The sequence below is a fragment of the Oryctolagus cuniculus genome, chromosome 2 (genome assembly GCF_964237555.1).
Source record: "Oryctolagus cuniculus chromosome 2, mOryCun1.1, whole genome shotgun sequence".
Classification (NCBI taxonomy): Eukaryota; Metazoa; Chordata; class Mammalia; order Lagomorpha; family Leporidae; genus Oryctolagus; species Oryctolagus cuniculus.
The window spans coordinates 108,286,163-108,312,619 of NC_091433.1; the positions used below are offsets into that span (position 1 = coordinate 108,286,163).

The window sequence follows — 26,457 nt, forward strand, 5'->3', positions numbered from 1 at the left end:
TCAGGAGCGGGATCAGCTCCTGCAGGTTACTGGTTGAACTGGAGGCAGCTGTGTAAAAGTTGTTTTTACTCCTCTCCCAGCGCCATATTGTGGGAGAGCAGATGCATAGAATAAGTCTTAATTCCAGTAACTTAGTCTAGTCCGAGTTGCTCCCCACAGGCTACCATTTTGAGTCCAGACTTAAATTACTCTTAACCAATGCTGAATGCCACCCTTAGGTGCACAAGCCATTATCTTAAATCCCAAATCCTTGATCTATACATCACAATTAATTTGGTCCAATCATGTTTTGTATACCTTCTTTCTTAGCTTTATACTCAAAACGTTTTCTTCTTACATGCTTCCTGGTTGCTTGCAAGTGAAACCCAGCAAAGTTCTACAATTCTTTTGGGTGTATCATTTATTGCCTTCTGCAACAGGCCTTACATACTATCATTAAGTCTGTAGTGCAATGGAACTCTGTTTGGGGCCTGGAAGTCAGGAGGGATGGTAGCAGTAGGTCTTGTGACACCACCCCTTACCCCATGGGGAGGGCCAGGGTCTGATTTCTACTGTCAATAAATTAAGGGGGATTTAATGGCTCAAAACTCTCAGCTGCTCCATGTCTGTCCAAATGTCCTCATCCCATTTCTTAAAGCCCATCTCATTCCCAGCGGTGCCCTAGTGCAGTGGCCTGAGACACCTGTTATAAAGAGACCTGGTAGGGCCAAGCACTTTATGGATGCAGCAACACTTAATTGCTACATCCAGACCCATGCTTTAGTCCTCAGTGGTCCTACAGTTGTAGGAATTAAGGGATTCCCTCAATGCTGCCATAGAAACTTCATGATTTTTCTGAGTGTTCTGGGTTTTCTTTCCTTTACAGACACTGCTTAGATCTATGAGAAACCCACATGTATAATTACTATCATTGTCCGAATTGAGTTTGTATAGTGCCCCCTAACATTCATGTCCTCTCGGAACTTGTGAATGGAACCTTATTCGGAAATAGGGCCTTTGCAGCTATAATGAAGTGGAGGGCATACTGAATTAAGGTGAGCCTTCAATTCCATATGACCAGTGTCGTTGTAACAAGAGAGGAATTTGGACACACACACACACACACACACACACATGCAAGGAGGGGAGGCCAGGAGAAGAGGGAAACAGGCTGGAGTGATGGTTCTACAAGCAAAGAACACCAAGCATTTGTGACAACCACCAGAGGCTGGAAGAGGTGAGGGAGCGTTGGGAGGAGCCTTCCTCTGTTTTGCTTTTGGACTTTTTAGGCTCCAGAACTCTGAGAGAGTTAGTTTCTGTTGCTTTAAGCTACCTAGTTTGTGTAGTTTGTTATGAGAGCCCTAAAAAAATGTAATACATTGCCATGGCAGCTCGTTGCCATGGTCACCCATCTCTCAGTCAGTCCCCCACCCACCTGTAAACCCTTGAGTGGGTGCACCCTTCAAAGTATTGAACGATGCCACCACGTCCACACCCTTACCCCATCCCCAATCCCACCCAAGACTCTCAATCGGATTCCTCGTTATTGCCACGCGTTTGACTCATGCGCACTGAAGTTCGAGAACCATTGGTTTAAACCTTAAGGAGCTTGTGTAGGAGCTCTTTGCAACAAATCCCACTGCAATGAGTCTCCAGTGGAATTGGGGGGGTAGGCAGAATGGAGCACGCTTTGGAAAAGACCTCCTCAGTACCAGTTCTGGTCATCTGTGCGATAGGCATTTTTGTTGGGGGGGGGGGCAGTAAGTTGAAGTCCTAAAATCTCAAATGACACCACTCGTGGCTGGGTAGCCTCGGGCAAGTCGGACAGCATCCATGTCTTGGCTTCTTACTCTTTCTTTCTTTCTTTCTTTCTTTTTTTTTTTTTTTTGACAGGCAGAGTGGACAGTGAGAGAGAGAGAGACAGAGAGAAAGGTCTTCCTTTTGCCATTGGTTCACTCTCCAATGGCTGCCGCGGCCTGCGCACTACAGCTGGGGCACCGCGCTGACCCAATGGCAGGAGCCAGGTACTTATCCTGGTCTCCCATGGGGTGCAGGGCCCAAGCACTTGGGCCATCCTCCACTGCACTCCCTGGCCACAGCAGAGAGCTGGCCTGGAAGAGGGGCAACCGGGACAGAATCCGGCGCCCCGACCGGGACTAGAACCTGGTGTGCCGGCGCCGCAAGGCAGAGGATTAGCCTAGTGAGCCACGGTGCCAGCCCACGTATTATTCTTACTTCTACCCTTCCTGCCTCCCGAGTTCCATTCATGGGCATAGCACAATGGCGTATAGCGGGGCTCAGATCACTGGCGAGGGAGCGCTAGCCTGCTCTGCTTAGGAGGTGAGTTTGAGATGTCACACGGCCCCTGTCTTTTCCATCGGCAGACAAGGAGGCCCTGGGTGGTCACGGGGTGCTGGCCCTGGCACCTTCCTTCCGCCCTTTCACTTCTGTTTCACTCTCTGTTTCTCTCTCCCCATATCCCACCTCCTGCCTACCCACATGCTTCTCATCATCTCCCCTGCCCCTCCCAGGGGCTCCCCCCTTAGTACCCCCCAGTAGATCTGTCTCTTTATGTCAACCCGTTGTTGTTTTTGTTCTAAGCAGCCTAATCCTGTTGCATCTCCAGTTCAACTGCACGGAGTGGAAAGTCAGGATGCATCAGTTTTTCCACCCAGAGCTGAGGCCCAGCCGCACTTCCTACAGGGGAAGACAACTTTTACCTGTTTTCTACGTTTCTCTCTCCCACCCCTGCCCCCCTGCCCCCCTGCCCTGGCCCCCTCCTGGGGGACGCCGGAGCCGGGCACGAGGACGCCACACTCGGAGAGATCACCTTCTCGCCTGTCCCGTGGGTCCCGATCACCAGGTTGCCCCAAGCCCCTGAGAATGAAGTCACTTGTCTTTGCTGGAGCCAGGACACAACAGCGGCCTTCAGAAAGCATTTCTGAAATGGCTATTACTGGAATGTGCATTAAAAAGGGCTTGCTGGAGGGAGCTGCTAAATCTTGACAAATGTTTAGGATAAAGCCCAAATGAGAAAAATATGTTCAGAGAGCCTTTGTGTGTCTGACTAAACCGTGTTCTTAATTCTCCTCCGCTGAAATCTGAGTGCCGGGCCACATGCCGGAGCGTGGTGCCTCTTGCTGCCTCTCCGTCTCCTGCCCTCCTCCACTCGTTAACAGGAAGGTCAATATTTGGGGTGCTTTTATTTAATAACAGCGCAGCGACTGTGAGACACACACATAACCTACCAGGCCACTGGCGAATGCTGTAGACGGAGCTTAGAAACTTTGGTGGGCTAAGATTTTTACTAATTCGGGCAGCTCCAAAGGACCTGGTGTAAAATGGCAGTTAGGAGAAAGCAATTAAATTATGTGTGTGTGTAGGCAGGGGGAGGGGGGAACCGGACTCCAGTGATTTCATGGGATTCTTAAGTAAAATTACAAAGGGGTATATATATTACGTATACACACACCATATATAGCACAAGTGCACAGTCCAGTAGGTTTTCACTGCATTCGTGCGCATGTGTAACTACCACCCACATCCCAGATCCAGGGACGGTGTTGCTGCCTCTCCTGTGCCCTCTCTGTGGCTCTTTCGTCACCACCATTGTCCCCCAAGGTGACTGCTGTCCGGATTCCCGTGGCCGTCACCTTTGCCTAGAATTGTTAAGGATGCGTTCTTTTGTGAATGGGTTTTCTCAGATACGCCTCTGTGAAACTCAGTCACGGTACTGAATGCAGCAACAATGCATTCATTGCCGTGGGTCTAGAGCAGGGACAAACAGACCACATCCGACCATGGCCTGTTTCTGTATGACTCATGGGTTAAGTCTGGCTTTTACTTTTGCAAAGGATTGTAAAACATACCAAATAAGAAACTGCAGCAGAGATAATAAGTGGCCTGCAAAACCTGAAATGTTTGTTATCCAGGGGCTGGGGTCAATACCTGGCTCCACTCCTGACTCCAGCTTCCTGCTAGTGTGCACTCCGGCAGGCAGCAGTGGTGGCTGAAGTGACTGGGTTCCTGGCGCCCATGTGGAAGACCTGGATTGAGTTCCTGGTTCAGGTTTCAGCCCCGCCAGCTCCAGCTGTTGTAGACATTGAAAGAGCAAACTGGTGGTTGGATCTCTCCCTCCCTTATTCTCATTCCCTCTCAAATAATTAAAAATGTTTAAAGTGTATTTACTATCTGACCCTTGATGGAAATAGTTTGCCGATTCTCTCTGTAGAATACTCTTTGTATGACTGCAGCACAATGTAGCCATTTATTCTACTGCTGGGGCATTTGGGTTGTTTCCTGCTGTGGCATTCATGAGGAGTGCTTCCATGAAACTTGTACAGCTGTTCTGCTCAATACATTTATGTTGGGGATACACTGAGGGCAGAATGCCAGAAAGTATGCAGACAGCGTTCACAAATACAGCAGAATGGGTGCACAAATTTACATTCCTTAGCAGGGATTGGGAGTTCCAGTTGCTCCATATCCTGTGGTTTGGGTAACAGTCTGGGCATCCCTCCCAGGCCCATCTGTTAAAGGCACGAGCCCTGGAGTGTTGTATGGATGGGTGAAGGACGGGGCTTAACCCAGTTATGGTGTCCAGAGGTGAGAGAGTGGTTAGATTGGAGGGGATGGTTAGGGTGGAGCCCCAGTGATCAAAACATGGTGACTCTGTAGGGAGGGACCACAGAGCTGTAGGTGACAAGTATGCTGTCTCTGCCCCCGGCTGTCCTTGTGGTCCCTTCTCTGCGTGTAGTCCACCAGACACTGGCCTCATCAGATGTCAGGTCACGGGGCCACCCAGTCTTGGGCTATGAACCCCCAAAGCCGAGAGCCAAAATAAATCCTTTCCCTTCAAAACTAGCTTCTCTCAGGGGTTTGTTATAGTGATGCAAAGCTGAATAAAATACGCTTGTCAGCACTTGCTATTGCCTGTGTTTTAAGCTTGAATCATCCTGCTGTATATGTGGTAGTGTCCTCTTTTGGCCTGGGATGATGCTAAGCCCTTTTCCCTATTAATATTCAGCATTTATGTATTCCTTCTGCGATACAGGTGCTTCCATGTTTTGTCCAAGGTTTATATTTCCCTCATTGATTGATATGAGTTCTTTATTGAATTTTTATCAAGAGGCCAGCGCTGTAGCATAGCAGGTTAAGCCACCGCCTACAGTGCCAGCATCCCATAAGGGTGCCGGTTCGAGCCCTGGCTGCTCCACTTCCTATCTGGCTCTCTGCTGTGGCCTGGGAAAGTAGTAGAAGATGGCCCAAGTCCTTGGGTCCCTGCACCCACATGGGAGACCTGGAGGAAGCTCCAGATTCCTGGCTTTGGATCGGCCCAGCTCTGGCTGTTGCGATCATTTGGGAAGTGAACCAGCAGATAGAGGACCTCTCTCTCTCTCTCTCCCCCCCCCCCCTCTCTCTTTCTCTGCCTCTGCCTCTCTGTAACTCTGTCTTTCAAATAGATAGATAAATAAATCTTTAAAAAATTCTCATCAAATCTAAATTTCAAGAACCTTGTTCTAATCAGCGATTTGTATCTTAACTCCCTAGTAGTATCTTTTGGGGAGCAAGACATTCTTCATTTCAACATTGTATAATCTACCAATTTTCTTTTCTAGCTGGTACATGTGTGTGTCCCCTTTAAGAAATCTCTGCCTACCTTTGTGTCATTAAATTATTCTCCAGTGTTTTCTTCTGGAAGTTTTATTTTTACCCTTCATATTTGTATCTACAATTCATCTGGAATTGTTTTCTTTGTATGGTGTGAGGTAGATGTCAAGGTTTTTGTCCATTATGGGTAGCCAGTTGGTTCAGCGCTGCTTTCGCTTAAAAAACAAATCATTTCGGTGGGCACTGAGGTCTCACCTTTGTCATAAAGCAGCGAGAGTATGTGTGCAGTTCTGTTTCTGGGTGCTGTTGTGTTGCATAGGAGCTTGCCAATGGTTGAACAAGAACTTGAGCCTTCTTTGTATTCTTCAGAATGGTCATCACTTGTCTTGGTTCTTTGCATTCCCATGTAAATCAACAGATAAATCTGAAGAGAAATGAGATTTTATAGTATTAAAATGAACATGGCATATAGTTCATTTACTCAGGTCTTTAATTTCTCTAGATACCCATCATGTGATCTTCGACACAGAAGAACCATACAGCTTCAAGCAGATTTATTCCTGATTATATGATCCTTGGTGGTGATGATATTTTAAATGCTAGCTTGTTAAAATTTTATTCTGTGACTGTTCCTGGTATATAGAAATACAATTGACGGCCCGCACCGTGGCTCAATAAGCTAATCCTCCACCTTGCGGCGCCGGCACACCGAGTTCTAGTCCCGTTCGGGCGCTGGATTCTGTCCCGGTTGCCTCTCTTCCAAGCCAGCTCTCTGCTGTGGCCCGGGAGGGCAGTGGAGGATGGCCCAAGTGCTTGGGCCCTGCACCTCATGGGAGACCAGGAAAAGCACCTGGCTCCTGGCTCCTGCCTTCAGATAGGCGCAGTGCGCCAGCTGCAGCGGCCATTGGAGGGTGAACCAACAGCTAAAGGAAGACCTTTCTCTCTTTCTCTCTCACTGTCCACTCTGCCTGTAAAAAAAAAAAAAAAAAAAAAAAGAAATACAATTGATTGATTGTTATATGTTGACTCCATTTTCAATAGTCCTGCTAAATTCATTATTAATTCTAATAACAGTTTGTAGAGTCTTTTCTGTGTATACAGTCATGTTGCTGTGGAAAGTAGCAGTTTTATTATTTCCTTTCCGATTCTTCTAACTTTTTTCCAAATCTCCTGTACTGGCCACGCTGTACAGTAGGATATGGAATAGAAGCAGTGACAGTGGGCATCCATCTTTCATGCTTGACCATGGGGTAACAGCTTTCCCCACGTCACCATTACACACGATGTTTATTATAGAATTTTTATAAACACTCTATTGTATTAAAGACTTCCCTTTTATTTTGAGTTTGCCAACTGTTGTGTTTTTTAATAAACACCTATTGGATTTGTTCAAATGCTGTTTATATATTAGAATATATAGAGTTAAAAGAATATTTTGGTTTTACTTCTATTTTGATAGTGAATGACATTGACTGAAATACAATGTTAATTTAACTCAACTTCTTTGTGATATATTACACTTTTTATAAAATCCAGGATTCAATTTGCTAATTTTTTCCTTGGGATTTTCATCATAAGGGAGATTAGCGGACAATATTTTTAATTTTTGTATTGTCTTATTTGTCTGGGTTTGCTCTCAAGGGTGTGCTAGCCTCATAGAACAAGATGGATAGTATTTCCTTCTTATCTGTTCTCCAGAGGGGTTTGCGTGAGATTTGTATTATTTCTTCTTTCATGTGTAGTATTATTTACCAGTGACTACTCTTCGGCCTGAACATTTCTTTGTGGGAAAAACCACATTTTTAGATTTTATAGGTCCATTGAGTTGAATTGGTAGATATGAAACTGCACATACTTAAATAATTTGATAAGTTTTAACATATGTATATACCCCTGAGACTGTCACCAGTGACCACAATCAGGATAATTGAAACATCTATTATTTCCAAAATATTCCTCACACTCCTTTGCACTCCCTTCCTCCCGCCCTCCACACTCCTCACCACTTGGCTTCATGTCGTTTTAGATCACTTGCATTTTCTTGAAATTTACTACACGTGGAGACTTTCAGTCTGTTCTGTGTTTAACTGTCTTCTTGCACTCGGCATAACTATTTTGAGATTCATCTGCCTTGTGCTCTGAACTGATAATTCTTTTTTTAAGCTGATCAGTACTCCATTGTATGAATATACCACAATTTGTTTAACCAGTTACTTCTTGATATGTATTTAAGTTGTTTCCAATTTGGCAAACTGACAAATATAGCTACGGTAGGTATTTGTGTAAAAGTCTTGATGTGGATGTACAAGAATACTTCAAAAGCTTATGAAAATGGGACAAAAAGACAAATTTCTTTTTAAATTTTTGAAAGCCATGCATACAAAAGATATTTAAAAAGTTTATGTAAAATACAAATTGTGAAAAACCTATGCATGCATTTTAAAAGATTTCATATCAAAAAAGCATATCTTTTAATTCCATTTCTCCACAGACTTTTTGAAGTACCCATGTATGTGTTGGATATGTGAATATCTCGCCTAGCAGCTGACATATCGTGATCATATTTTTTTTTATTTATTTGACAGGCAGAGTTAGACAGTGAGAGAGAGAAACAGAGAGAAAGGTCTTCCTTCTGTTGGTTCACTTCCCAGATGGCCACCATGGCCGGCGCTGCACCCATCCGAAGCCAGAAGCCAGGTGCTTCCTCCTGGTCTCCCATGCGGGTGCAGGGCCCAAGGTCTTGGGCCACAGCAGAGAACTGGACTGGAAGAGGCGCAACCGGGACTAGAACCTGGTGCCCATATGGGATGATGGCGCCACAGGTGGAGGATTAACCAAGTGAGCCACGGCACCCGCCCCTCGTGATCATATTTGTTTCTACTTGTATTGCCTGTTTTTTTCTTGGTCCCGTTTCATACACACCTGATATTTTAATTATGTATGAAAATAACTTATCTTCCTCCAGAGAGGATTGGTCATCTCCTCTGCCAGAGAGCTCACATGTGCTCAGTTTGCCTTAATCCTTTGTTCAGAATTAAGTGGCAGCTTTATAAGGCTGCTTCTATCTTGGTTCAAATCTGCATTTGTGTATTTCCCATACTCTGAACTAAGAGCTTGTGTGTTTCCCAGAACACAGAGGGTACCACAATCTAACTTCCGTCTTCCCAGCTAAACACAACTCTAAACGCTCTGTTGTAATTTACACCTTTTTTCTGGAAGTTTCTGAGCCTTTTGCATTGCACTTGTTGAGGATCAGCAAGTGCCTCAATGCAAGAAGCAGTGTGGCGGATTAGGATCACTTTTCTAAGCTCCTCTGCCCTTTAGGTACCCATCCCTCTTCCTTCAAGTTTTGGTTGCCCTGGAAGCCCGGACCTCCTGTCTTGCCTTTCCACCCTGTGAGATTACCAAAAACTCTCCTAACTTTCTAGATTTCACAGCCTCCTCCTTCTGCCTGGGTCGCCCTTTCTCTCTCTCATCAGCAGATGTCCTAGGAGGAAGAGTGGAGTGGGATGGTCGAGTTCTCCGGAGTCAGCTTCCCTATCCTCCAGGACTTGGTGCCTGAAGCCCTGACACCTGCCCACAACATCTCTGCAATGCCTGCAAAAACTTTATTTTGTCCTTGCTCCAGGTTTTTTACTTGTTCTCAGCTGAAATATTCGTCTACTCTGAGTCATTCCATCACAGCTTGAGAAACGCCCTGTAAGATTTTAATAAGAAGAGGTTTGAATTACCAGCAATCAGATGTCAAGCAATGCGTATTTTTAAACCATTTTTATCCACATTAACGCTAGTGCTCATGAGTGCATGATATCGTTGAGTTGTACTCGTAATGGAATAACTAATGGTGTGATAGCAACAGCAGATTCTATGATAGCATGAAGCTTTGAGAAATTACACCTCTCAATATTCCCACCTGTTGCTTTTATACAAACGGTTTGTCAGTGTCTATCATCCCTGTAAGAATTTGATAGAATAGAGACCCAGAGTCCTATTAAGTCTCTGACTTTGGTGTTTCAGAAGCCGAGTCTGTTAATAACACTTGAAGGATTCGAGGCCTCGCAGATGTTTTTAAAAGATTTATTTATGTACTGGAAATGCAGAGGTACAGAGAGAGAGGGAGGGAGAGAGAGAGCAAGAGCGAGAGCTTCCATCTGCTGGTTCACTCTCTACACGGCCAGGCTGAAGCCAGGAGACTAGAACTCCATCTGGGTCTCCTACATAGGTAGCAGGGGTCCAAACACTTGGGCCATCTTCTGTTGCTTTCCTCCCAGGAGTATTAGCAAGGAGCTGGATAAGAAATGGAGCCTGGGTCTGGCGCTGTGGCGTAGTGGGCTAAGCCTTTGACTCTGGCACCGGCATTCCACATTGGCAACAGTTCAAGTCCCGGCTGCTCCTCTGCAATCCCACTTTCTGCTATGTCCTGGGAAAGCAGTAGAAGATGGCCCAAAATCTTGGGCCCCTGCATCCACACAGGAGACCCAGAAGAAGCTCTTGGCTCCTGGCTTCGGATCAGCCCAGCTCCAGCTGTTGCAGCCTTTTAGGGAGTGAACCAACAAATGGAAGACCTTTCTCTCCATCTCTCCTACTCCCTGTCTGTAACTTTACCTCTCAAATAAATAAATAAATCTTAAAAAAAAGAAGAAGTGGAGCCACTGAGAAACAAACTGACACTCACAGGGGATGCTGGCGTCACAGGTGGCAGTTAACCCACGGGGCCACAGTGCCAGCCCCTTAACAATATTTTTGAGAGCAGCAGAGTAGAGAGAGTAGAGATCTCCTTACTCCAAGACAAAAAAAGAAAGTCCCCTGAGTTGGGGGTGATGGGAGAGAGTGTGCAAGCAGTGCTGTGTTGTGGCAGCCATGGTGTGGCCGATGCTATTGGTGCTGCGCCCCAGCCCCTGACCTCAGTAGCCACATTGGGATGTGCCAACCTGTCTCCCACCTGAGCCTCTTTACCTAAGCACTTTCTCTGTCCTCCAGATCCCACCTTGCCTTCCTCTGTGGCAGACCGCAAATGCCAAAGAATGACCACCAGCAGCAAATAGGCTTCAACTAATATGAGTTGGGAGGTAGATACTTCAGGCCCTAACCCACTGAGTTGTGTGTCCTACACTGGCTTCCCAGGTCATCCAGGGAACCCAGATGGTCATGATGACCTGTTAATACCCTCTCCTTCTCTCTATCTCTATTCTTCTCCCTCTCTCTCTCTCCCTCTCCCTCTCTCTCTCCGAACTTCCCTGCTGGTATTTCCTTCAGTTCCCAGAGAAGTTCTTTGCAGAGAACTCTGGTCTCAGAGTCTACTTGTGGGGGAACTCAAGCTGAGACTTATGGCTTGGAATGGTGAAGATGTGCTGGGGCCTGGCTCCAAGACAGCAAACAGAGGCAACAGTGAGACTCTGCAGAGGAGAGGCAGAGGCCACGTGAAAGCCTTGAGTGGTGGGACCTGGGCAGGCTGGCAGATATCTCCAAGACTGTTACCTGAAGAGGTGTCAAACTTAAAAGAATCCTTTCCGCTCGCCAGTGGTCTCTTTCCTGGTTGGGCAGGTACTGATGAGCTACTTTTTTTTTTACAGGCAGAGTGGACAGTGAGAGAGAGAGAGAGACAGAGAGAAAGGTCTTCCTTTGACGTTGGTTCACCCTCCAATGGCCACCACGGCCGGTGTACCACGCAGATCCGATGGCAGGAGCCAGGTACTTCTCCTGGTCTCCCATGGGGTGCAGGGCCCAAGCACTTGGGCCATCCTCCACTGCACTCCCTGGCCACAGCAGAGAGCTGGCCTGGAAGAGGGGCAACCGGGACAGAATCGGCGCCCTGACCGGGACTAGAACCCGGTGTGCCGGCGCCGCTAGGTGGAGGATTAGCCTAGTGAGCTGCGGCACCGGCCCTGATGGGCTACTCTTGAAAACAAGTGAATGGCCCACCAGCTGCGCCCAAGGGTGCTTTTCTTTCCAAGTGTAGCCTGGATGAAGCTTTTTATCAGTATGATGTGTCTGCTGCTTTTGCCCACATCTGACCTCTGTTAATTATCATCAAAATGTTCAAAGACAGGGAAATTATCCTGAAAGGATAGAACCAGATACATTGTAATCTGTTCTAGATGACACTCGTGTCAGACCTTCTAATAGACTTTAAAAAGGCATCAGAAGTTGATTTTTCTCTTAGCCCACTAAATGTATGAGTGACTCCCTACTTAATCTCTTTATGATCCCATATATATTAAAATACACACACACACACACACACACACACAGATATGCCCCCAAACACAGAAGTCAGTTTACTGCTTAGTCTCTCTTCAAAGTAGAAGGGACACTTTCCTCTGTATTCCTTTAGAAGAGCAATGTAGGAGGTCCGAGAACTCGTTATCCAAATGGCTGTGATGAGGACATGGAGAAAGGCAGGTTGTATAGCTAGAAAATCCATGATGGATGGAGCACCTATTAAATTTTTCCCTGTTCATGGTTGGCAGTTGGCATGGTGGTTGCCACCCACATCCCATATCGGAGTGGCTGGATTTGATGTCTGCCTCTGGCTCTTGACTCCAGCCTCCTGCTAATGCAGAACCGTGGAGGCCGTGATGAGGACTTTACAGAGGCTGGTCCCTGCCACCCGCGTGGGAGACCTGGGTCGGGTTCTCCCTTCCCAGCGTCAGCCCTGGCCCAGCCCTGCCATTGTGAGCATTTTGGGGGCATAAACCAGTAGAGAGGAGCTCTTGCTGTCTCTCTCTGCCCCTCAAAGAAATATCTATATTTTTATAAAAAATTTAGTCATAGAAATATTTTGCTTTGCCCCTCCAGATTGGATGTCTCCCTTCCCTCCCTGCTTTGTGTCCTGGGAGGCTGAGCTTTGGAGATGAATCAAGGAGGCTCCCTTGCTCTCTGGATTCCATTTGGATTTGGCCAAGGGGAGTCGCTGGCAGGAGATCAGAAGACTGGATGAGAGGCAAATCAGGGTAATTGCTCTCCTAGCTCCCTCTCAGATGGGCTGCTGTGAATGAGTTGTGTCTGTACCCAAGACACAGCTCCTGGAGGCAGCCGTCCCCCCACTGGCTGTAGCTTTGTGGGTCACAGGTGGGGATGGGGGATGGGCAGTGGCTGGTGATGGCTTCCTGCTGTTGCTAACCCAGATAGACTTCAGCATCCTTTGCTGGTTTTCCCTAACCCTGTCCAACATGTTTCAAGGCTTCTTAATAAACCCTCCTCAATTATGCAGTCTGCGTGAGCATGCCATCTGTTTCCTGCAGAGAAATGGCGCTGGCGCACCACGAGCCTTCCTCCCTATCTGAGCCGTGCAAGGAGGTGCAGTCCCACGGCTAGGCAGTGCAAGCCCACTGCAGAGTACAATACACATCCTGCAAGAGACATTTGGGGGGGGGATCCATGAAGCACAATAAACTGATGATGGAGACTGGTTCACATCTCGTGTACGGCGCAGTGCCAGAGTGCAGCGCGTTAAGCCGTTGTTTGGTGGTGTGCCCGCCTCCTGTGTCAGGGAATGGCGATTCAAGTCCTGGCTTCTCTCTTCTGATCCAGCTTCCTGCTAGTGCATCCTGGAAGGTGGCAGATGGCAGCTGGAGTGCTCAGGCCACTTCTACCCACCTAGAGGACTTGGCTGGGGACCCTTCTCCTGGCTTCAGCCTGGCCAGGTCTTGGCTGTTGCAGGCATTTGGGGAGTGAACCCATGGGTGAAAGACTTCTCTCTCTCTCTGCCTTTCAAGTGATGAAAATAAAAATAAAACATTTAAATCCAGATCACACGCTACGGGTAAAAATCAAAGAGGAAAGCAACACTGACCCTGGAAAAGCAAGAGCGACTTTAATGTTGAAGGATTAAGCGAGGCACCAGGGAAACACATGACTCCATTGTGTCTTTTTTTATTTTACATAAAAGAGACACTTGATGCTTGTGACATGAAGCCCTGTATAAAGGACGTCCTTTATGATGAGTTATCCTAGTCTTTGTTCAGGAATATTGTACCCCAAAGTCACACAAATGGTACTGTTTGTTCTGTTTTCTATCTTAAGCTTTAGCACAGAATTACATTTTAATAAATGTAAGATAAGTTCACTTGCATGATTTTTACTCAATTTTTAAAATTTTATTTGGATTCATTTGAAAGAGAGAGAAGGGGAGAGAGAGAGAGGGAGAGAGAGAGAGAGAGAGAGAGAAAGAGATCTCCCATCCACTGGTTAGCTTCCCAAATACCCACAACAGGCAGGACTGGGTCAGGCAGAAGGAAAGAGCTGGGAACTCAGTCCAGGTCTCCCAGGTGGGTGGCAGGGACTCAAGTACTTGAGCCCTCACCTGCTGCCTCCCAGGATCCACATCAGCAGGAAGCTGGAACCAAGAGCAGATCAAAGCAATGCAACCCAAGCCGCTTCTTACTGCTGTCCAAACTCCTACCACCGCTCTATTTTTTAAAGAGAAAGTTGTAATTAAACAATTCTCCTGTCAAATGTCAAATGTTGATGCCACTCTCAGTCGCCTTCCTCCAAGACCAATTATCCTTGACTACTGGGACCTTTCTCCTTCCCTGTGGGAGCAACAGAGCCGGCATGGGAGAGGGGAGTTTTTATCTCTTACCAGATTGCATTATTGGGGTTGGCTTCTAGAATCAGGTTCCAGCCCATCCCCTGAATGCCCCTTTGGCCTTGGAAACCCCCGATCACTGAGGCATGTCTTTGAAACTTTGCCCAGGTTTAGCACAGGGCAACATTCAGTTATTGCTAACTTTTACCAGAATTACTCGAATTATTGTGCTGTTAGTAGTTCTTAATGTGTACACTGGTAACTAGAGTATCCATTTTACCAAATTCCAACCGGTAAATAGTGCTTACATTTTTACCAGTTTCAAAAAGATTAAAAAGACTAAAGAGAACCAAAACACAGATCGCTACATTTCAAAGAAAGAAATGCATAATTCATATAGAAATATAAAAAGAAGAAATGTGTCAACCACATCAGGGAGAAGCCTGAAAAAATAGCAAGAGAAAAGTTAAGTAAATTAACTGGGACAATAAAGCAAATGGGAGAAATTCCTTCCCTGAAATACAAATACTATGTAAAACATAAACTCTAACTCACTCTCTGGGCTCCTAGCATATAAATTAAGATGACAAATATTAAAATGAAAAGAATCAAGACTCTTAGGAAAATGCTAAAGGAGCATTTCTATGCCATAAGGTCAAATTTGATTTAAAATGCGTTATAATTACAATGAAAAATGAATTCGTTTAAATTGGTTAAAGGTGGCTGGCTCCGCAGCTCAATAGGCTAATCCTCCGACTGCTGCACCAGCACACCGGGTTCTAGTCCCGGTCGGGGCGCCGGATTCTGTCCCGGTTGCCCCTCTTCCAGGCCAGCTCTCTGCTGTGGCCAGGGAGTGCAGTGGAGGATGGCCCAAGTGCTTGGGCCCTGCACCCGCATGGGAGACCAGGAGAAGCACCTGGCTCCTGGTTTCGGATCAGCGGGATGCGTGAACCAACGGCAAAAGGAAGACCTTTCTCTCTGTCTCTCTCTCTCACTGTCCACTCTGCCTGTCAAAAAAAATTAATTAATTAAAAAAATGGTTAAAAGTATGGTCAGTGACACAATTAAAGTTGACACAAATATGTACGTACCCCCTCAATATAGCATCAAAATGCATAAAGCCAAAATTTGAAGACAGGAAGTAATTAATAAATGCCAAATGGAAGGGTCCACTAACACAATACTGAGTTTGAAAATCATAGCCAATTCATGGCTTTAGACATTTGAGCAGAGCTGCCCAGCCAACAGGCTGGCGCGTGCCATGGGATCACGGGAACCTTTAGGTCCTCTGCAGAGCTTAGGGAACTCCAGCCTTGCACAGCTTTTTCTGGACTCCTCAGAAACAGGAACTTGACCACATGGCCTGCAGTCCCTGACACCAGAGAGAGAGAATACAAGGAGCTCTCGACTGTACCATAAGGTAGCAAGCACGGGCCAGGAAGGGGTGTGTTCAACCTGGGCTTTGGACTCAACAGCCACCCAAAGAGCAAAGTACGGCTGCCTGTCATGCAGCTGGCAAGTTCCCTTGGTGGGGAGGGGTCCCCGAGGAGCGCGTCACGCAGCAAGGGTGAGGCTGGGTGTCCGCGGGGACCTAACAGGGTCACGTCTGGGTCTCAGCCCTAAATCTGCATGATGACGTATTTGGGAAACATCTGTCTCTGTGTGGCTGATGTGCCTTTCTTTGCTACCAGTAGAACAACTCTTGCAGTGTAGGCAGACTGCAAGGGAGAGCTTCCTCACTCCTGAAAAGCATTAATAGAAAGCTGAGTTTGATATAAAACCCATTTCCCATTTTGCATTTTTTTTATTTCAATAATGCATTTCTCAGTAGCAGCAAAGGAAGGCCGTTAGAGTCCTCAAGCGTGATTCTATCTCTTGTGAAGTTTTACTCGGTGATTTATAAAAGTTTACATTTTTCTTGCCTATTTGTAGAAACAAAATTTTAGTCATCGGGAACCACGAAGCATCTGAAGAAGTTGTTCTTAAAAAGTCTTGTCTAGGGATCTCACACAGCCTGTCACAGCAGAATGAGAACAATGGCAATTTAGCATTTATTTAAAAACATTAGTTCCTAAAGTAATACTGCAAATACGAAAATACCAAGACAGACACACGCACAAAATTTAAGAGTTAACGTTCTGAATTGAAAACCTGTTTAAAGTTCAGTATGCCATTGGAGACTAATTTTGGTCATGCAGCTAAACCTGTGGGGTGTCAGTGTCACGTTTTCTGGGTGTTTGGCCCAGTGACATGCGACAATGTGTTCTCAGAACACGTGTGAGGTCTTATCGCCATCTTGTTCCTGGGCTTTCGCTATCTTATTTGTATGCAAATTTTCTTGTATGCAACTGACTCTGGTAAATGCTACAGGCAGATTGAGTGTCTCTGTAATTATGTTCCCAGCCTAGCTGCCCTATTTGTTCCTTTTGATGTCACTGCTGCATTCCTTGCGTCCTGTGCCAGTCATGCACATTTCCTTATACATGCGGGGGCTGCTGCCCCTGCAGAGCCCTGCAGAGCCCGTTCCCCGTTCCCGCCGTGTTCCTTACAGACTGAACAAGGGCGACCTGCTCTTTCATTTTTGTTGGTTTCCTTTCTTGTGAATTAAAACAATTGCGGTCTTTGATTCTAACAGAGACGAGTTGTTGGACTCAGCCTCTTCCTACTCTCTGCCTTGGTTTGATTTATACGCTAGTAAAATGTGGGGTAAAATTACTTTATATACGTGTGTCTGTTTTGGGTTGTTTATAGGAAGGCTGAGAAATCTAATGAAAATTTCATGTGAGACAGTCATGCCAGGAATAAACATTATGCGTATAGATTTACATAGAAATATAAACACAATGTGTATACCTGTCTTTACATATACTGGCACACGCAGCGTAAGTAAATAAAATGTGTGTGAGAGAGACAGAGAGAGTCTATACATTTAGAGACAGCAATGCCTGTATTTGAACCCTAGATTATTATTAATTATCTATTATTAATTATCTGACCGTGGAAAATTTCTTGAACTTCAGTGCCTCACGTTTGTTGTCAGCACAATGAAGATGGGAATAGGATCTCTCTCACGAGGTTTTCATGAGGATGAAATAATGCCACAAAGTATTTTTTTTTGACAGGCAGAGTGGACAGTGAGAGAGAGACAGAGACAGAGAGGAAGGTCTTCCTTTACTGTTGGTTCACCCTCCAATGGCCGCCGCGGCCGGCACACTATGGCCGGCGCACTGCACTGATCTGAAGCCAGGAGCCAGGTGCTTCTCCTGGTCTCCCATGCGGGTGCAGGGCCCAAGGACTTGGGCCATCCTCCACTGCACTCCCGGGCCACAGCAGAGAGCTGGCCTGGAAGAGGGGCAACCGGGACAGAATCCGGCACCCCAACCGGGACTAGAACCCCGTGTGCTGGCACCGCAGGCAGAGGATTAGCCTATTGAGCTGCGGCACCAACCCGCAAAGTGTTTCTTTATGCATGGGAAGTTTCAACAAACCTCATCTATGAGAATTCTTCAAAAAGTTTATGGAGATGGGAAATTAAAAGATACATTTATTTGGGCTCAGAAAAATTTTTGAAATCCATGCATAGTTTTGTCGTTAGAAACTGTGAACATTCTAAGCATCTATCATGGACCATGTAGGAGACCCTTCACATGCATGGATGGCAAAAAAAAAAAATTTACACCAAAATAAACATTTCTTTGAATTCCATTTTCCACGAACTTTTTGAAGTCTCTTGTATTTCTGTTGTCACAGGACTAAACAGTAGATGAAGACGTACGGTAGCCTCCAGTCCCAGGTAGAGGAGGCAGGAGTATGTGATTGACTGTAATTAAGTGCGGTGCGTGTTGTGGCAGAGGAAGTACATTTATTAAATATCGGGCAGATACTCTGCCAGGGGCTGGAAATAAATTTGAATGAGTGAATCCTGTGACTAGCCCTGCCTCCAGGGACCTGTTGCTGCTCACGTTCCTTGTCTGCCTTCACCTCGCCCCGCGTTTGCCCAGGACAGAGCCGCTGATGGCGCAGGTGGGAATGTGCACCCTGAAGAGCCTGAGCAGGCTCCCTGGAGTCCTCCTGGACAGCGCGGGGAAAGCAGAGACCTTGCACAGAAGCGTAGTGGCAGGATGCACCCAGCATGCTCTGCACCTGCCCGTGCTGGGCTGCTGCTGAGGGGGGTGTTGGGGAGGCGGTGAGTGAGGCAAAGCGGCGGGGAGGCATGGCTGGGGAGGTTTGCAGAGGCCTAGGCAGGAACAGCTGGCAGAAAATGCACTCTACGAATTTCTGCTGCAACTGAACACTGAATTATTGACTGCATTAAAAAAGAAAAAAAAACAGAAAAAGAAAGAAAGAGGGGTGGGCACCGTGGCTCATTTGGCTAATCCGCCTGCGGCACTGGCATCCCATATGGGTTCTAGTCCCGGTTGCTCCTCTTCCAGGCCAGCTCTCTGCTGTAGCCCGGGAGTGCAGTGGAGGATGGCCCAAGTGCTTGGGCCCTGCACCCGCATGGGAGACCAGGAGGAAGCACCTGGCTCCTGGCTTCGGATCGGCGCAGCGCTGGCAGTGGCAGCCTTTTGGGGGGTGAACCAACGGAAGGAAGACCTTTCTCTCTCTCTCTCCCTCTCTCTCTCTCTCTCTCTCTCTCTCTCTGTCTAACTCTATCAACTAAATTTAAAAAAGAAAAGAAAAGAAAAGATTCCACCTTATGGGTAGTAGCTCTCCTTGGTAGGACACTTGCGAATCTGCCAATAGGTTCACAGAACAGTAAGATAAACAACCAGAGCAGCCATCATGGTCATCCCCACGTGCTGCACATAGAGCACACCTCTTGATTTCTGCAGTCATTCTACGAGGTGTGCCTGAGCCCCGTTGCTGTGGCTGTAACAACATGCCTGATGCTGGGTACCTGATAAAGGAAAGAGGCTGATGTAGCTCACAGTTTGGAGGGCCAAGAGCATGGAACCAGCATTGGCTTCTGATGCGGGCCTTGTGGTGGATGGCAGCACATGGTGGTAGAGAGAGAAAAGATGCTGAGAGAGGAAGCAAGCAAGGCAGCCTGGGAAAGTGAGGCTGGCTTTATGACAGGCTCCTGAAGTAACCAAAACAGTCCCTCGAGACCTAACCCCCTCCTGCAAGGAGCGCATTCATGGCTTCAGAGGGTAGGGTCCATGACCTACTTGCCTCCCACTCTTAAAGGTCCAGCCTCTCAGGAACCTTGGGACCCAAGCTTCCAGTACACGAACCTCTGGGGGACAAACCACCACAGCAGGGGGGTACTGTAGAAATGGGGATGCTGGAACCAACGTCCCCAAGGTACCCCTGCTGGTAAATGGTGGAGGCAGGACTCACAGCCAGGTCTCCTGGATGACAGAACCCCTGCTCTTCTTCCAAGCTCATTCCAGTACCTTCCAGCACAGTGGCAAATGGTTTCAGGAAGGGCCGTTAGCATCCAAAGGGATTTGTCAGGAAGGCAACAGAAGCAAGGGTGTCCAGAGAGAAGAGACAGCACACGCAAACAGTGACCCAAAGCAGCCTGGATATGCAAGAACCCCAGTGGTGTGGTACTGCTGGGCGGTGAGGGTGGCAGGAGAAGTCTCTGGGGAGAGAGCAGAAGCCATTGCATTCGGTTTGGGATCTCCCTGCAGTTTTAGGATTGGGAGTGGGGTGAAGGAAGTGGGTTGGCATCATTTTTGCATCTTTAATAAAGAAAATGAAGGCAGCTTGGAAAATATGACAGGCCTTCGAGGAATCCATAGAAAATACACATTATGCAAAAACCATGTATGAATTTCAAAAGTTGCACCCAAATAAACTTGTCTTTGCATTTCACTTTTTCCAGAAACTTTTTGAAGTCCCCTCGTGCTCTGACATGGGAGAGATGAGTTAGGCGTTGACACGTCTCCACGTTTTCTATTTTGTACTTTATTCAGTGAAAAAAAATCTTTGCAACATATTCTCAGCAGATGCTGATTCTTCTCAAGCAATAGACACCTGAATTGACACATTACACATGCCCCTTCGGAGATTAGGTCAGCAGTGGGGATCCCTGGAGTGAGGGCTCAGCGACGGGGTCGGGACACGGGAAAAAGACTGGAGTGGTTTAAGAGGCAGAATTGACAGAGCTCAGGGAGTGAAGGTTAAAGAGTATTTGAGGAAGGGAAAAATGCCACAAGACTGCCCAATTCCGATTTGGATATGGAGAAAGAAAAGTTTTCCCTTTACCAGGGACCTGATGTGGTCAAATACGGGGATAATATCTCGGTAGTTGGGATCAGATCGGGTGGGGAAGTTTCCAGACATGTCCAGAAGTGAGTCTGGTGTGATTATACAGACAACACTGCTCAGAAGAGCACAACAGAGAGTCCGACCTGAAGAAGCCAATTAGCAGGAGGCAGAAGGTCAGCTCAGGAGGAGAGTAGACGCCAAGGACAAAGTAGGAAACAAGGGAGGGAGGGATTCGTGGTGCATGAGTAGGGACGGGGTGGCTTCTGGACAGACCAGGGCTTCATTGCCTGGATGACAGCCCACCAGCCCAGCAAGCTTGTGAATACGTGAACGTGGGCTTGGCAAGTAGCACGCACAAAGTGGCAGAGGCCACCCGTGGAGAATAGGAACCAGTAGTCTGAGAATGGAGCCCGGGGAAGGACAAATCTAAGACATTGGTTCAACAATGGAAGCAATGAGAGCTCACTTGACAAGAAGCAGAGGAATGTGGATTCAATGGGGTAGGGGAAATTTCCAGAAGAACCAGTCACTGATGTCAACCGCTGTAGAGGCTAAATAAGACAGGAACTGAAAAGGTGTCCATTGTCTAAACTCCCTGCTCTCATGAGCAAAATTACTTGCAGAGGTGAATGAGCAGAAAGGAAGTGTATGGGTAGGAAGCCCAGTGGCTGTGGGTGAACCAATGACGGAGACCATTCAACTAGACAGCCCTGGGGGCATCTGATTACTTGACTAGTGCCTTTCCTCATTCACCAATGTACCCTTGTCCTAGAGAGCTCTAGAAGACTTATTAAAATGTCGAGACAAGCTGAGCTGTTGGCCCATGTCTCTTGGGCTTCGGACAAGATGAGTGGCCTATTGAAATCAGCATACCTGATGATCAGAACATATTTAAGGGACTCTGACATGTTGCTGGGACGCTTTTAAGAAGTCTATATTTGGAAATTTATATCTACTAAATAAAAGTTAAAAAAAAAAGAAGTCTATATAAGGTTACAGAGCAGCAGGGCACGGAGGCCTTCTGCCTTGTCCGCTAAAGCCTGCCTACTTTCTTCTGGTTTTTGTCAGTGGTCACCCCAGGCTCCCGTTCCCAGCCTTCTGGTAGACCATGCACTGCAGCGAGTGTGAAGAGGCCGGTTGGGTGTCTGGTTTTGCTACTCGCCTCCACACTTTCACATCCTCTATGAACACCTGCACACTTGGGTGGTGACCACACACACTCTTCCTGTTTGTACAGAAAGTGTCATTCAGAAAGCCTGCCAGTGAGCCCGGAGCCCCACTCTCAGCCTCAGAAGAAAGAAGCTGGGTGACTTCCTTGGCAGAGAAAGAAGAGTCGCGTGCAAGTAGAGAGGTAAGATCAAGCTGGGGCACGGTAGGGCCCTCAGGCTGCCTTGGGTGGAAGGGAAGTGACTCTGTACTCTGCAGGGTAGGACGCGGAATGGCTGGGCACCTGCTCCTCAGGGAACATTCTTCATTCCCCCACTGAGATCATCCAGCCCTGGGCACGCTGCTAGAAGGACCGAGAAGGCAGAGGTAGCAAGTGAGCAAAGCAGGCCCCAGGATGCGTGTGTGTGTGGCAAGCACAGAAGGCACAGAACATGCCCAGTACACCTAGGTTGCCGGCCGGGCACCTAGGCCTTGGGAAGAGTGTGTCTGGGCTTCATGTAGGCCATGGGTGATGCCTCAGTGCAGCACAGGCTGGAGCCCGGTGAATGGCCCTGGGGAGTGAGCGAACTCGCAGAGGCCTGAACACAGGGAGGGGAGACACCATGGTGGGTCCTGCCTTAGGCCGCTGTGACTCCTGCAGAAATAATGCAGAATGCGAGAGCTTTCCTCACTGTCGGGGGCTGTCTCTGATCCACGCATTTGTATGTGTGTCTGTACACAGGAATATATGTGCATATGAGAGTACTTCAAAACCTCTGTGGAAAGTGGAATTACACGATGGCTATTTTGGTCCAAAAAAAAGATCTTGAACCCCATGCATATGAGGAATTCTTAAAAAAGTTCAGGGAAAATGTGTATTATGAAAGAAACCATGCATGGGTTGCAATATGTTTGTACAGAATTAAATTATCTTTTAATTCTACTTTTCTGTGAACTTTTTTGAAGTCCCCTTGTATGCGCACACACATCATGTATTTATACCCAGTGCCTTATATACTCATCAACATGCATATCCTCTAACACCAAATAGCGTGGAGTACCTAGTCTTTGAAATCAGAGAGAACTAGTAATATGACAAGGAATTCTTCTTTCTGATATGTGATTTCCTTGCTATTCAAGTCTTCACCAATATAAAAGTGAAATCATGTTTGGATATGCATTTCATAATCCTTTTTAGTCAAAGAGGGGAGCAATCCCTTTAGTCTGAGATGGTTCAGGTAACCTGGGACCTGCTATTGCATAAGAAGAGCTAAAAGCCCCAAATGTACCAGGAATAAAGTGGCAAAAAACTCACTGAGTGTGTTGCTCAAACTGGAAAAAAGAAAGAAAGAAAGAAAAAGTTATTGTCTCTGCTTTGATCTAAAGCGCTTGCTCCTTGGATGAGAATGGAGATGAGTTCTGACTGTAGGAGCACTTTGTTCTTACTTTGAGTTTGCTGACGTGGAATCGCCGCAGTAGAAGTGATTTTGACACCCCACAGTGTTGGGCTTTTGCTTTTGTCGCTGCCCACTGCTGTTCCCTTGCTCCACGCTTTGTGTTTAGTTGTGTCATGCATACTTTTATTTAAAGTGCAATTAGAAAGTGGGAATGTTTATGCACTTCCTAGACTTCAGGGTTCAAATCCCTACTCAAACAGGATGGCTTTGGGCGAGTTCCTGGACCTCCCAATGGATGCAATAATAATCCCTATCTCTTAAGTAAGGGTTAAACCTGCTACTCCATGCAAAGTGCTTAGAAGAGTGCCTGGTACTTCAAATGGGCTTAGTAAGTATTAGCAGCTGTGATGATGATGACATTGACAATGACAATGATGACCACCTCACCTTTATGCAGTTAACTTGAAGGGAAATGGTGGCAAGTTGGGCGAGATGGGTGTTGGGGGTGTGTAAAATAGGTTTAGCTGCAGACACTGAAGGCTAAAACAATGACGCCACAGTCCTTACACTGCAGGGTTAGTGAGCAGGAGGCAGAGAAAGGGCCCTCTCTAGGAAGCTGTGCATGCACATTTTGGACGCCCACGTGCACAGCAACTTAGAAAGCAGATACACATGACCATGACATCCAAATGACAGTGCCTAGCATGTGTTCAGTGCTTCCCGTCTGTCGAGAATCGTGCTCAGCGTTTTACACGCGTTCTCTCAGTCAGTGCACCTGAGCCGTCGTGAGCCTATTTGAGGAAAGAGGCATATGGATGGCCTCAGAGCACAGAGCCTGGGAGTGCAGCAGAGGGTCTGTCTCCGGGTCCTGTGTCCTGAGCCCCCAGGCGTCCTGTCTAGAATACAGATTAAGTGGCAATGAAATGTGACTGATGAGAAAGTGAGTCTTACGGAGGGGAAGCTGCATGTTCAGCGTCACAGTGAGAGTGAAAGGTCTGGTGGGGAGCCAGATGCTGGTCTCTGGCTTCTACATCCTTTATTCTGTAGGTCCTGTTTCGCGAGGTTGGCGGCTGCAGGACCCCTCCAATGAATCACTTTTATCTCCACACTCTGGTTTTTTTATTTGTAAAGTGGGTATCGTAACCTGTCCCACGTAGCGCATGGGGTTTTATGATGGTCCAGCGAGGCTCTGTGCATAAAACACTGTTCTGATTCACAGAGGGGAGAGTGCTGAATGCTGTTTTCAGGAAAGGCAAATGAAAAGGGAAGAAAAGTACAAGTGGTGTTGGTTCTTCCTGACCTGAGTATGATCTAACTTGCTCTTTTAGATTCTCTCTTGACACTGTCTGGTACTGATGTTCCATAATTTGCCAAATCATACCCAAGTACGGAAGCTTCATTTATTTCCACATTTTGAAGATTACAACTCAAACCACCATGAGTATAACACACATTGTTTACTGCAGTCATCCTATCTGTTCTTCCAATTTCTGCAAGTCTGATAATCAAATGATGTGATTTCATTTTTGTTGGCCCTTCTTTTATTATTATTATTTTATTGGCCCTCCTTTTAGTATTAGTGAGTTTGATTTTCAGTGTTTGAAAACATACGTAGCTTTGCAAAAACCTAAACACATCATCCTTTATTCAGAAAACAGCTGAGATACATATTCCTTTTAAAGTCAAATAGCACCGTTTTCCCTTCATGATTAAAATACAAGCAGGTGTTTGTATACAAATATAAGCCTATTAAAAACATCTTGCACAAATATTCCTGTTTATAGCTTTTATCTGTGCTAAAAATGGGGGGTTATAATGACTACAAGACAACTAGGCTTCTGCAATCACTAATAAACATGACAATTTGATTTATTATTGTTCCTCTGCTATAGTCTGTTGACAGATTTTTCTTTATGGAAAAATTACCATGGTTTAAATCTCTATCATATGGCACTTAATTCAGTCGACAATATGTTACCAATTAGATCCTGCTTAAACTACCATCAGCCAGCAGCCCAGGGAACATGTTAAGTGGGATGACAATCAGATAACTAGTAAAATGCTTTGTGGCAGCCGTCTCAGGGCTAAGGAGCAAGGCTGACACAATGGGTAATAACGACGGAAAGAACAAACAGAGCCTTGATCTGAACCCATCCTGAAAATGGAAATATTTTAAGTTCTCCTAAACCACATAGAGTTTCTGTTTGGGCCGTGGTTGTCTACACTGATACTCATCACCCCTCTTATGCCCCTCCCCCCAACACACACACATACACACACTCACACACACATTCACACACACCATATACCACATACACACACTCACAATAAACTTTCCAACAGAAAGGCATCTTGATTCTGAGCCCTTGCTCTGTGTGAAGATGTATAACTTCAGCTTGATCATCTTGTCCCATTGAGAGACATGCTTTAGGATTTCATCTTTCTTTCTTCCTTTCTTTTAAAAAACATTTATTTCTTTTAATTGAAAGAGTTACAGAGATGCAGAGGCAGAGAGAGAGAGAGAGAGTGAGAGAGAGTGAGAGTGCAAGGTCTTCCATCCGCTGGTTCACTCTCTAGTTGGCCGCAACAGCCAGAGCTGGGCTGACCCGAAGCCAGGAGCCAGGAGCTTCTTCCAGGTCTCCCACGTGGGTGCAGGGACCCAAGGACGTGGACCATTTTCTACTGCTTTCTCAGGCCACAGCAGGGAGCTGGATGGCAAGTGGAACAGCTGGGACTAGAACCAGTGCCCATATGGGATGCCAGCACTGCAAGTGGCGGCTTTACCGGCTATACCACAGTGCCAGCCCCCGGATTCCATCTTTCTCCCAAGCTTGGGGTGTTGACCGCCTCAAGAGAGAATTCTTTTTAAGAGGACTGAGCCCTCTTTCCTTATTTTCCTCTGGGGATCATAGCAGACAGTGAGCCTCTTAGGAAGGAGGGAAACAGAACCAGGCTGTGCTACAGAAAAAACCAAGTTATTGGAACAACACTGGGCGCTGACGAGACCTAACGTACAGCAGGAAACCGGGATCTGAAAGCCAGGCGATGAGAACCAGGGAGAGCACCCCTGAGAAACACAGGACTGGGAACCTGGCCACCCCTGCCACAGGTGCGACCTCAGTTAGCCCCACTTTGAGCTGCCACTTACTTAAAATCCCAGAAAGCAGAAAGAGAGTGATGAGATGCATTTAGGCCACGTTGCTGTCCCGGGAAAACAGCCAGACCTGTCTGTTGGACTTCATGTCCTACCTTTCAAAGCTCTGCCCAGTGAGGCTTCCCCAAAAGGAAGACGGGGGTGATCATGGGAAGGGTGGTAGGGACAGCTAAAGCCCACAATGCCTTTCACCCAGCCATGGCAGGGCAGGCGGGTGGTTTATTATACAGAGGAGTTTGTGCACAAACTGGAAGGACTAGGAGGTGGCTGTTCTAGCACTCCCTTTGTCCTTATTCTGCTGCTTTGCTTCTAAAGCTAGAGTGGAAAATGAGGCCAAGGTATTTTTGCAAGGACCTGAGCAATTAGTTCTATGGAGATCCCCTCTACATCATAGTCGGGGGCTATTTCCCCAGCTCCTACTC

General features: G+C 46.8%; 1 protein-coding gene across 1 annotated transcript in view; it reads left to right on the forward strand.

Annotated features, from left to right (window-relative positions):
• Positions 1–21,566: 21,566 nt before the first annotated feature.
• Positions 21,567–26,457, forward strand: part of AFF3 (ALF transcription elongation factor 3) — a 598,192-nt gene continuing 593,301 nt past the window's right edge. The window contains exon 1 of the mRNA XM_051842640.2: positions 21,567–21,689. The gene's annotated coding sequence lies outside the window, so the exon portion shown is untranslated. The remainder of the gene's footprint in view (positions 21,690–26,457) is intronic.